Source organism: Pomacea canaliculata, linkage group LG6, assembly GCF_003073045.1.
Source record: "Pomacea canaliculata isolate SZHN2017 linkage group LG6, ASM307304v1, whole genome shotgun sequence".
Taxonomy (NCBI): domain Eukaryota; kingdom Metazoa; phylum Mollusca; class Gastropoda; order Architaenioglossa; family Ampullariidae; genus Pomacea; species Pomacea canaliculata.
Window position 1 is genome coordinate 30,074,514 of NC_037595.1, and position 11,733 is coordinate 30,086,246.

An 11,733-nucleotide genomic window follows, 5' to 3' on the forward strand; every position below is an offset into this window, starting at 1 on the left:
AATGAGTCCGTGTTTAACAGTTGAATAGACAAATTACATACTCCCCTGTCTCTGTCCCCACTTACCTTCTGTGTATAGGTAGATAAATTTGCGTGTTTTATATTTGTGCTACCTTTAGGTTTTGTTTGTGTGGTTTTTGTTTTGTTTTGTTTTGTTTTGTTTTGTTTTTAGAGGGGGTGCTTGCTATGCCTTTACCTGGCACGAGCTTAGAATTATATTACACGTTTTTTGTGAAATCAGCTGATATTTTTTCATTCGTCTATTGTTGTTTGGTAGTTGTAGCGCGTTTGTCCTGGCGTTCATGAAACTGTTTCATACAATTTCTTTCTGACAAAACTTTCTGCAGTGGAGAGAGAGAAGAAAATACTTTTTGTTTTCAAATTTTTACAGAAACTCCTATGTAAAAGTTTCCAGCTGTAGAAACATGAAGGTATCAATAAATAAAGAAAAAACAAGCTGCCTTACCTGAAAACTTTTGCAAAAGCAATTCCTGAGACCCGCGGCATCCAGCGTGTGATGATGTACAAGCCCGGACTGTGTACAGTGTACTGTTACATTGCTGTATGTGTGCTGCTGACCGCATGCACAGCTTCCGTAGTCCGCCTCCCCCACTGGATGCTGTCCGTCGCTGCTGCAGCCTGTGACGCACTCCCACGTGCAGTCAGCGCGTGGCCTGCAGCAGCAGCAGCCGTACAGCACCGTGCGGCATGCAGCGCACCCTTCATCAGCTGCAGCGTGTTGCCAGCCCTCGGTAAACAGCTACAGCCAGGGTAGGGGGCGACTAGGGAGTAAGTCACGAGCGAAGAACTGAGAGAACGCGAGAACAAGAAAAAGACGTAAATACACGTGTAAACAGCCATGCACGCGCACACACATACATAAACAATAACAGTAACAAATATATACCACTAGAAAAAGAGTTGCTTTTGGTATGGATGCACGACTCAGATCATTCTTACTTTTGTTTCATGCGCACCGCGAGGTTCAGGTGGTGAGCGTTTGTTAAGGTTGGTTGCTGCACAGCCAAAACTACACATTGCATCTCCCAGTATTAATTTTCTTAAATACTGTCTACAGTGTGCAGAACCTCGTCGTAAAGATGTCATTATTCGTGTTCATTACTGTATTTTGTGTTGTCTCTGCTTTTGGTACGACGACGACGACGATGCTGCTGCTGATGTATTCCACAAAATCTCAGCATGTGGCCAGCATCTTCGCGCTTTAAATTACCAGACCATGAATAGAGCATATAATTTAAAGAATAATAATACTCTCTAGATCACACACCGAAACCGCGCACGCACACGCACACACAAACAACGTGTTTGATACTCACTGAATTTCCGATTCTCACAATCACATATGATTACAAATCGTAACGAAAAAGTACAGTTTAGAATGATGCAATATTTCCGCGAATTAATGAGATAGCCATGCAATGATGCAGCAATGCAACCAGAAACCACACGCAAACCGGTGCCAGACAACAACAAGGGAGCTGAGTAGTATAAAGAGGAACATCCTGCAGCCATCCCTGTGGGAGCATCATGGATGTACCGAGCGTCGATGTCCTGAGCTAAGAATCTGGTCGTGAGACATCTCGTCAGAAACTCTTGTCCTGTGTCCACAGGTGGACATCCACACCCCAGCCTCTGACCTTAGCGGGATGCACGAGAGGAGAGCGGGATGCACGAGAGGAGAGGGGGACAAGATGCATGGGAAGCAGCCAGGGGTCAAACGGGGTTGCAAGGGACACCTGAGGTCGTTGACCAGACAGCTACCTCGAGACCATTGGGACATAACCCTGCTGGGTGATCATCCTTTTTTCACTGCGTTGACGACAAGCCAATATACATGAATATCTCATTATATAATATTTCATCTCTCAGAACTCAGATCTCCTACCGTGAGTTTCATAAAATGACCTCAACAGACCGCTTCCAGTGTATGTGTATGTGTGTGTGTGTATATATATATATACGTCGGTTAACATAATATCCAACACACACATTAGCAACATATAGCTATGTTGCAGGACAGACACACTGCCATTGCCAAGAAATGTGTCAGAAGGTCTGGGAGAGTTTACAAAATAAGATGTGTCTTGATTGCGTGTTCGTCTACTCGTTATCACCGAGTGAAGCCTTATCACAAACCCAAAATACAGAGGAAAGATTCCATCGTTGTAATAAATTACTTACACCTTCCGCCCACAAAGGTTTTTTTTGCGCTTCTGTGACCGAGTTCTTTCTCATTGTTGTCGACTTTGTGCATGCACGCAAAAAAGAAGAGAGAGAGAGAGAGGGACTTGGTTGTACTGTGTGGTTATTAGGATGGAGAGATGTTTCTTTTCCTTGGCACTACTCTGCTAATATACTTGTCAGCAGCATTTGCATTAAGTGTGGAAGTAATGGGAGGACTTCGCCCCACTGAAGCAGCCTGCACTTCCCAGCCGAGGTGCAGGAGAAGAAGTAAAGGAATGATGAGAAGAGAATGTGGCTTCCTCCATCCACACGCCGACAAGGACGACAACTCACTGCTCAGGGCCTTTCAGCCATCCCCTCATTTTAACATTTTCTTTCCTTCTTTTTTTTTTTTTCTTTCTTCCCCTCTTTTCCTTTTTTTTGTGTGAAGCGGGATAAGAGGAGCTCTCTGTATGGCCATTACAACTCATGTGAAGTCACGTGATTGTTTGACGATCATTACATCATAATTATAATCTCTCCCCTCTCTCTTTCTTTCTCTCTCTATGTACTCTCTGTTGTCAAGTATTAATGTGTTTGGATTGTCATTATACAGTTGTACTTATTGACGGAATAAGCCGCTTATCGCAAATATAATTATAAAACTTTAACAACTTCAGTTCAGTGTATAAAAATACAACATTGTCCTTTTCATCTTAGATGTCAGACTGATGACCCTATCAGGAAGTTGCTAGGCAGGAAAAACTTCGATATCATGTGGGGAAGTTCTTACATTAATTTTGAGGATTTTTTAGACTTTATTTGTGTCAGTTTTTTGAAATAATGACTCGGGTTATTTTCTCTGCTTTTTACTGCTGCAACATGACAGCTTTGTTCACTCAAAAACACTCGGCTATCTGTGTGGTCGTGTGTGTGTGTCTCAGTCTCTCCTTCTTTCTCTCTCTTCTATGGGTATATGCTTGTGTGTTTTGCATGGCACGAACTGTAGCGCTTTTTTTATTCATTCTCTAAAATGTATTTTCTGCTGTTTCTTTGCTCTAATTTTATTCATCATTTCTATTTCCTATGAGAGTTCCTTTTCCTTTTTTCTTTCTTTTTCTATTTGTCTTTTCTTCCCTTTTTAGCTTGGTTTGTTTCAAAGCAGGATTTTTAGTCACGTGTCTTCAGAGAACACAAAAGGCAGCTCGATGATAGGGACTTTGACAGACTTGCTCACCATCTCTGAGATGTTCATTTTGTATTTTCATTTTCATTCATTCAATCGTCAACCTGGTTCTGGTGTCTCGATGTATCAGGCAGTGAGATACACTGCTTGCAGTGAGTGTATGTGTGGAGGAGACTGCTACACACATCTCATTCCTCTATTAATTTATGTGTACACTACCTTGACCCGAGTATTTAGTGATGTTCCCCCGGCTCTCTGGCTGGAGGGAGCAGAGTTATATTTGTGTTTTATCTGATGTCCTCCTCATGTTGACCTCTGGCGATCAGTAAACGTTTTCATCGTTCCAGGACTGGTGTCGTCTGCTGAATGTGCCATGTGAACTATATTTGCTGTGGAGGGCCTTCCGGCGTGTCTGCCATGATTGATACTTGACCTGCGGATTGTGTTCGCGTTGTGTAGAGCTGACCTTTGGCCTGGAGTACCGTCATTTGTTTTGACGTCAGATTGTTTTCAACGTCACACCATCTGTCAGCTGTGACGCGCCTTGAGCTTGTCGACAGGGGAGATAAGGCGCTGTACAAGCCAATTTTCATTATTATTATTATTTTATTTATTTATTTGTTTTTTGGTTTTGTTTTTGTTCATCATTCATTTTTTTTTTTTTTTGTAGACACGGACGAGGCACGGATATCGAGTCAAAACAAGATGGAATGTCCGCAATGTTGTTATCACAAAACACTTGTAGAGCTGTAGGACAGGCAGTGCACAGCGCAAATCAACTTGCTAATTCCAGTCATGTGACTGCAGATGTCAACAAGTGATCTGGAGGAGGTGCAATTATTTATTTGTGCCTGAAGAGATGATGTCTTGGCCTTGTTGACACATTTTGCAACACTTGGCGGCCTTATAAATCTCTCTGTGGATGGTGAGTCCAGTCTTCCGCCAACGCTCAGCTCGCCGGCGTGTTCACTTCAGGTCACGGAGGTCAACACGGACCTGTGAAGACCAAGTGATCATGTGGACTGGCGCTTCAGTGACTGTAGTCCAGTCTTAGGTGTGGCTGTGTGTTGTCTACCATGACAGAGGCGCCATATAAAGCTCATCGATTAGTTTTAGTTTTTAATTGTCGCGACTGCCAGCCTGGTGTCTAAATGTGCGACACACTGTTGTATTATTAATTAGCATCACTTCTAGACTTTTCACCTGCCGACGGGCAAGTGATATTGTTAATAAAAGGGACAGCATTCTTAATGAAGGTTTTAGAGTAATTAAAATGATGATCCAGGTGATGCTGTAAACGACGGTTGCTGCCATGGTGACAATGAAAGTGAAGATATAAGTGAAATGTAAATTGAGGTGGAAGTAGAGTGTAAGTATAGCAAAAGAGGTCAAGTGAAGTGCGTAACAGACAATCAACGTTGCAAGTAACCGGCAAGTAACAATGGCAAAGTCAGTGACGTGTAGGTAACGATGGGTAATGCGACGTGACGTACAACAGACGGTAATTGATTGTCACTTCCAAGTAACGCATGAGAGGCAGGGACATGGCTTGCATGTCAGGAACATGTGACGTATGAGCGACAGCGGTAGTGGCTTACGTGTCACTGTTCAAGTGACGTAGAAGTAACAGTGGCCTACGTGTGACGTAAACGTAACAGTGGCCTACTTGTCACAGTACAAGTTACCTACATGTGACGTACAAGTAACGGTGGCCTGCATGTGACGTACTTGTAACTGTGACCTACTTGTGACGGTACAAGTTATCTACAAGTGACGATGCACGAAACTAGGGGAAGCAGCTGGCGACTTTACAAAGTGACCAGAAGCCGTTACGTGTGTCTCACCGTGTAACACCAGAGAAAGACACGTCAAAGGTCTCAGACCGGACGCTCCTTAAACCGTTGGGGAAGTCCAGCCACAAAGCAGGACCTGTCGGCAGACGTCTTAATGTCGTCTTAATGCTCCAGACTTCTTCTCCATCACCCACACATGTAGCAACAGTCGTCGGTTGCGCTCGTGACTAAATGTCTGAGCGAATATATCTGTGCTCCTGCGAACTGGTCAGTTAGTAAGTTAGTGTGTGTGTGTGTGCATAAAAAGAGACTTAGAGTGAGACAAAGAAGGAAGGGATCTAGATACAACCAGAAAGGTAATAGAAATAAACTGAAAGCAGAGAGAGTTCAGCGAGAGGTACAAAGCCCTCTTGTCTACCAACTCCTGTCAGCCTATTTCTCAAACGCATCACGTCACATCCGCTGTTTGTAACCAGGTCAGCAGCCTCGTTCTCGAACACAGACGAGACTCAACAGCCTCTTTACTCCTTTTCTGCCTCATTACATCTACAGTAAACTTCACTCAGCGCGGCCAACGTTCAATTTTTCCAAACAACTACCCTCGGCAGACAGCAAGAAGGTAAAAGGATGAGTGTTCCGATGAAAGGACCTCTAGTCATCAGACAAACTTGAACATCAAAACAGAACACGTATTTGGCGATTGATGAGTGTCTTTGGAAGTCGGTGATGTGACGCGGGTTAAAGATGTTTGGCCGCTGCTGCATTATCAGAGGCAAATCCGTCAGACGTGTCACAGAACAGGGACAGGGGATCGTCAACACCAGGGAAGGCAGTAAACATCTCATAACTGCCGGAGCTTTGCTCGCTGGACTGTCGATACAAGATGTGTGTGAGCAACGAATGCTTCCCAGAAACTTTAAGATAAACATCTGTGTCCAAACCTAGCGTTAGTGCTAGGTCAATGCATGTATGCAAATGTAAAATATTGTCCCTACAGATAATACGCTAGAAAAAATACAAGTGTAACGGCAGCGGTCTAAGATGGCTTCAAAGGAGCTTCTTTTATGACTGAAAGAGACCTCGATGAAAAAAAAACAACCTGCAAGACGTTTGTTGTTGAGAATGGACTGCAGCACAAATCCAGCTACGATGGTTTGGGGCAAGTAACTGGGAGAAATCGTTTAACATAACCTCCCCTCTGATGAGAGATAACACCACAAAATATCGCCAGTCCAGAAAGTTCTATTGTTGATGGCGGCCTTCCTTTCATCCAGCTATTCATCATCGTACTGCTGAACACTAGAAGCAGGAATATCCCGCAATAAGGTCGGAAGGTTTTTTTTTTAAATTTCAATTCCAGTAGGTGCTTGATTGTGTATTAGGCGTGTGTGTGTGTGTGAAAACGTGCGTCTTTATGTGATACATATGTGTGTGTGTGTGTGCGTATATTTTTGCCCGTGTGTTTGTGTGTTATGTACTAGCCCGTTTTGGTGTGTGTGTGAATATTTTAAAGACCAAAATATTTTAAAAAATTGCTCGGCAACCTCCAACATAGAGCACGAACAATGATTTCATACCTTCATGGGCCACTGAGAACCCCTTTCAGCAACAGTAAAGCGTGGCAAGCTTTTCTAGTCTGGTCACGTGACCTGCACGACACTACGATCGTGTTTAAGGAGACCTTGGACAGCGGTGGACGCCGACATGGACAGGAAGAACTTGGCGACAGACATACCGGGTGGACTGGACGGTCCACCCGTCCAAGACTCGCTTCAGTGCCAGGCTTTGTGGGTGGCTGCTGCTGCTGTCCAGAAACACTTCACACCAAGACGTCTGCTCAGACGCCGGTCCACAAAAGGCAGAACTGCGCGCGCATTTGACGGTTGTAAGCGATACTTCCGGTCACCGGTATCATCAGCAGCTAAACACATGCAAATACTCTAGGCTGTGAGAAAATAACCGTGACAGAGCGTAGTTGGGCTGAAAACTTGTACAACAGGGGTTGTGGCGAGCCTCTTAAAGATATTAATCATGAACAGATGCATCATCGGTTTCAAGCCAGGTACTGGCCAGATCGGTTTCCGGTATTTTGAGTCGCCATCTTTTACTGACGATAACTTGTGTCGCTCTGCTTGCTAATGTCAAAGTGTTTTCTCACAGAAATGTGAGGGTTAATGGCAAACGTTTACAAGGAATTCTTGTTCCTAGTATCGTCTGTTTACATTCAAAATGCAGTTTGATACAAATTTATGAGCAATTTGGGGAAATAAAACAGTTCAGCAGCCACCATCCAACCAGAGAACCATATATAAACGTTGAAACCTTGGTATGATATTCTCAGTTCTTATCGCAACGATGTTCGTGTTTTGTTAATGACAAATGTATTATTACTTTAAAAGGCATCTTTATTTACATGCATTATTTAAAATATTTTATTCAAAAACAATAATACATTCGTATCTGATATAAATCAGACAAAACGTGTTTATAACCATGCTAATTTACTACATTAATTGAAGAGATAGTTTGCAAAACAACTTTATGTTAAACATTTCATTAAGCTGTTAAAAAGGCAACATATTTGATATAAAAACTAACAATATTTTCAGAGAGTATCGTATACTAAGAGTCAACGTATGGTTTCTTATAACAACAGCTTTATTATTATACTTATATTTGAAAACGTTTCTGATTTCCATATTTAATATTGAATGATACTAGCATATATTGGAATTGTAAAACCATTCTGACAGAGCCAGGTGTGCGGTGTACCCGGATGTCTCCTGGCTGATCATCAGCAGGGAGCGTGGCCGTGTTTACCGTCCTGCCTCACTCCTCCTCTCCACACCACGAGCCCCATGCGAGCCTCTCGCTCGGCCAGTGACGACGCTGTGCACGTGCATCACGTGGCCTGCGAGCGTGGCCGCCGGTGCCGCTTCATCTCCTCGTCACGCACCGCTGCAGCCGCGAGATTTATTAGCTTAGCCTTATTATAGCTCCTGGCATCTGTAACAAGCTCAGGTTTAGTAGCTTGCACACATACCACTGCCTTGGTTTATCTTTGTAAGGTTAAACATCAGCACCTGTTCAGCTTTTATCCTTCTCTTATAAGCTTGCACTTGAACTTATTAAGCCAGTCGCTGTCTTACCATACTTTTTAGCATTTTGACAAATATTACAGATGACAAATATTACAGGTGACAAATATTACATATTACAAATATGACAAATGCTCCACCCAGACCTCTAAGGTACCACTAGTGAGGTGCAGACACCGAGGGCAAAGATTACATAATCGCCGCTTGTGGTCTGTGAACAGTGAGCGGAGTTCACTACACCAGGCAGCAGGCGGCGGACGAATATCAGAAAACCCGAGAGTGTTGCGTGCAGAGGCTAAGAGGTCAAATGTCTCCTGCAAGCTCTAGGAGAGTCGCCATGGCAGACATGACATCCTTCTTAATCTCAGCTGGCACTTTCAACAATTCCTACTTTGCATGCAGTCAACAGCCACAGATGAGCGACTTTTTTCTGCTAGTATTTACAGCGAAAGCACACACACACGCACGCACTGACTGTAGAATAGGAGTGAATATAGGTTCAAATGATGTTTCCATGGAATATGATGCGGAAAACAGTCATAGCAAGAGATCATGGAAAAGATATGTCCTTTGTGTGTGTGTGTGTACCTCTGTGTGTACCTCTGTGTGCACATCAGTCAAAAGTTAAACACTCATACGTTCATAGTATGTCTTTAACGTGTAATATTGTAAACATCTTGGTACAAAATATCCCATTTCAAAATGTTTTCCACTTTCCATCAATCTCTGACATTTCCTCACAGGTGGCTTGATTGCAGTTTCCATTGCACACCTGGCGAAGACATTAGAAATTTTTTTCTTTCTCAAGGTAGAACATCAAATGTTAATTTCTCATTATATATTTTTTAACTTTATTTAGTTCGGTTTTCTGTATTTTTTTGTCACCTACACCTTCGTCATGAATTGCTTGTGAAACTCGAGAATCGCATCCTTCACATCATTGTAAATGATCTGTCACCTCCAGTTGACTTTTTAAGGGGGAATGGGGGCTAAAAATGTACTTTCATGATGCCCCATTCTTTTCGGGAGTTTTGTCTCCCATATTCAAATGAGTCCACGACATGGCTGTATTTTAATGTCAACTTTTATTTGTTTCCATCTGAGGTTTCAATAGAGAGACAGTTACAAACTACGTAGCCAGGTTATTCAGTACGCTTAAACCTCACAAGCAACAAGATAGCAGCTCTTATAGAAGATTTAAAAGTCTCCTCTAATTTTATAAATGTGTCTTACCTTGCGTAAAACACCTCCCACCCTTTGTGCTTGGCTCCTGACCTTAGACATGGAGTCCAGAGCCAGCACGCAGGACGAACCTCATCCTCGGGCCTAATACTGGAATCCACCGAAATCTTGTTCTCGGAAGTGTAAACCCCAAGCCAGCCCTGAAATGCTTTTTTTTTGTCCTCTCTGTCCCCTACCCTGGTGTGTGAACTCAAGATGTCCAGCTGTTGAAGCATTCCAGCAAGGGAGGAGGGAGGCGACGGCTTCAGACTCTCTTGCCAGGACCGAGTGGAACTTCTTACAACTCACAAAGACGATGTCAAGAAACAAAAGTCTCAGAGACAAGCTTAGCATATAAAAGGAAACACGAGGGCTGTCATCAAAAAGTGGGAAGGGGAGAGAAAAAGAGGAGCCTGTCGACAGAGAATAGGGACATTAGAAAGGAAATGGAAGGAAGAGAAGGTCTGGGCTTAGAGTGAATGCTCTTTTATTGAAATCCGAACGGCGCTAAAGAACAGCAACTTTGTCGGGACGTGAAGGAGAAAAATTATCGACGGTCCCGATTTGGCATTCACGAATTTCAGGCAAAACCTCGAAGGCTTTATCCTCTGCAACGCTTTGTCTTCTTTAAGACAGTATTTTTGTGATACTTTATTTTCTGAACACTTTGATTCTCTGTAACACATTTGTAATCTGTTTGCTGCGCCTTCTGTTACACCCCGATCATTAAAAAATCTCAGTAATGACCATGAAATTCGCCATGTTTCTTAAAAGCTACACACATAAAGACATGAACGGTGAATTAGGAATCTCCTAAAGCGATAACCGGACTGGTATTAGATGAGCCGAAAGGTGGTTGACACACACATATATATATACAGTGCAACTAAACCACTTAGCAACAAGTTATAACCATTTTATATATTCTATAGCTTCTCTTTATTATATTGGTTAATATTTCTTTCATTTCATTAATTTGTTTCTCAAACTATTTCATTTAATCTTCATTAATTGCTTGGATTGCTGGGACTATTTGGCAAGTAGATTGTGTACCCAGACTATCGCGTGACAAAACTTTGGACGACAATGGCGGTCGGTGGTGGTGGTGGCGGCGGTACTGTGGCACGAAGATGTAGGAAAAGCATTCCATCTGAGGACGGGACGACTGGTGTTCCGGTGGTGCCGGAGTCTGCTTGCTGCTGTTGTCTCAGCATTTCCTGTCGACATTTTAAAGGGGTCGCTGTCTACCCTTTTGTCCCTCCACTTGCCCAGATTTCTGTCCTGAGGGTGTGGGCAGCAAGTGGCTCTGTAAAGAGGTGGAGTGAGACGGAGCCGCGCGTGCTGAGTCCTGCTGGCAAAGGTCATCGCGCGCCACGAACACGGAGGCTGCAGTCGTCTGGCAGCCCGTGAAGATAATGAGACAGTCCGCCATATTGGTCCCATTAGCGTGTCCTGCTCTTGTCTCACTGTTTCCTAGTCACGCTGTAAAGGGGTGGCTTGTACTCTGGGTAGTAGGCGTATGAATAGACTTGTGTTTGTCGGTTTGAGTTTGTGTGTTTGTGGGTTTCAGTTCGTGTCTGTCTTTGTGTATGTGCGTTTGTGAGTCTATGTTTGTGTCTGTGTCTTTGTGTTTGTGTGTTTGTGGGTGTGAGTTCATTTTGTGTCTGTCTTTGTGTTTGTGTGTTCGTGATGTCTTGTCACATTCTACGAAGAATGGCTTGAAAGACAGCAAGCAAGCTGAGAGAGAGGAGGATGAGGAGAGAGACGGGGATGATAGTAATATTGACAGAAATATTAACAGATGTGCAGCCAGACTGACTGCCGACAGGCAAAAAGATAGAAACTTTTACCACAAGGGCGGAAGTATCTTATTTTTCAAATGTCATGTACTTTGTGTCTGTAATATTAGAAAAAAATGAGAATTTAGGAAATTTCTGAAAGTAATTTTAGCTTCGTGTTAGCTGCTATTGGGTGTCCAAACATCATTTTACAAGCCTTAGAACCAGAGAACATCAAAGCTTTGAAGAAGAAATATTGAACTCTGTAACAGGAAGTGCGTTTGAAGTCTTTCTGTGTTCTTCAAATACTTATTGCAGGTACAAGAAAGGTGGACAGGTGATCAAAGTGACTGCCTGTCCAATACGCCTGTAATCTATCTGAAGAAAAGCAGCAGACAAATATTATAATGATTGCATCCTCCAGACTTTAAAAGAAGACTGAGTATTGCTATATTTTCTTGCTTCCGCCAGGAA

The 11,733-nt window shown here is 43.1% G+C and overlaps 1 protein-coding gene across 2 annotated transcripts in view; it reads right to left on the reverse strand.

The window, feature by feature from the left end:
- LOC112566814 (pyrokinin-1 receptor-like) overlaps positions 1–1,390 on the reverse strand; it is a 46,014-nt gene extending 44,624 nt beyond the window's left edge. The window contains exons 1-2 of one of the 2 annotated variants that reach the window (XM_025243190.1): positions 1,337–1,390; positions 466–807 (exon numbers count right to left, since the gene is read on the reverse strand). The gene's annotated coding sequence lies outside the window, so the exon portion shown is untranslated. Of the gene's footprint in view, positions 1–465; positions 876–1,336 lie in introns of those variants that run through there. The other variant, XM_025243189.1, reaches the window with a different exon arrangement.
- Positions 1,391–11,733: the final 10,343 nt, after the last annotated feature.